The sequence below is a fragment of the Etheostoma spectabile genome, chromosome 6 (genome assembly GCF_008692095.1).
Source record: "Etheostoma spectabile isolate EspeVRDwgs_2016 chromosome 6, UIUC_Espe_1.0, whole genome shotgun sequence".
Taxonomy (NCBI): Eukaryota; Metazoa; Chordata; class Actinopteri; order Perciformes; family Percidae; genus Etheostoma; species Etheostoma spectabile.
In genome coordinates, this window is record NC_045738.1 from 1,495,484 (window position 1) to 1,495,961 (window position 478).

General features: G+C 49.8%; 1 protein-coding gene across 1 annotated transcript in view; it reads left to right on the plus strand.

Annotated features, from left to right (window-relative positions):
• The window catches only part of LOC116690745 (eukaryotic translation initiation factor 3 subunit H), a 63,545-nt gene that overhangs the window by 14,464 nt on the left and 48,603 nt on the right, over positions 1–478 (plus strand). The window lies entirely within an intron of this gene.

Consider the following 478-nt stretch of genomic DNA (forward strand, 5'->3'; position numbering starts at 1 on the left):
CTCTCTCTCTCTCTCTCTCTCTCTCTCTCTCTCTCTCTCTGCCTGTCTTTTTGCAAGAGGCGCGGTTATACTCTAAAAACACATCGCAGACTCAAAGATTTTTATTGTCTCTACTTTACAGAGCAGTCCCGTGTTTAAGCTAGTGTCTACCTTCCACTCCAAGCACTCTCTTTTCTGACACTGTCCTTATAAAAATGATTTGTGGTGTCTATTACGTTTTTCCACCTCCGAGATGAATCTCTCGTTGTCCGTGGTGTTGTGGAGAAGATCCAAAGTGACAGGATGCTCTTGCTGTTTCACGTCCTGCCCGGGTGTCCGAATGCCCCGGGGCTTGCGTGAAAATAGAGCTGGCGCGTGTCTGCGCCCAGTGGAAAATAGGGGTGAAGGCTCGGCCTAGTTAGCCACTTATCTGAAAATTCGGCAAATCCTTGTGAATTTAGGTGCTGGCTGAGACAAACCAGCCCCCCCCCCCCCCCCC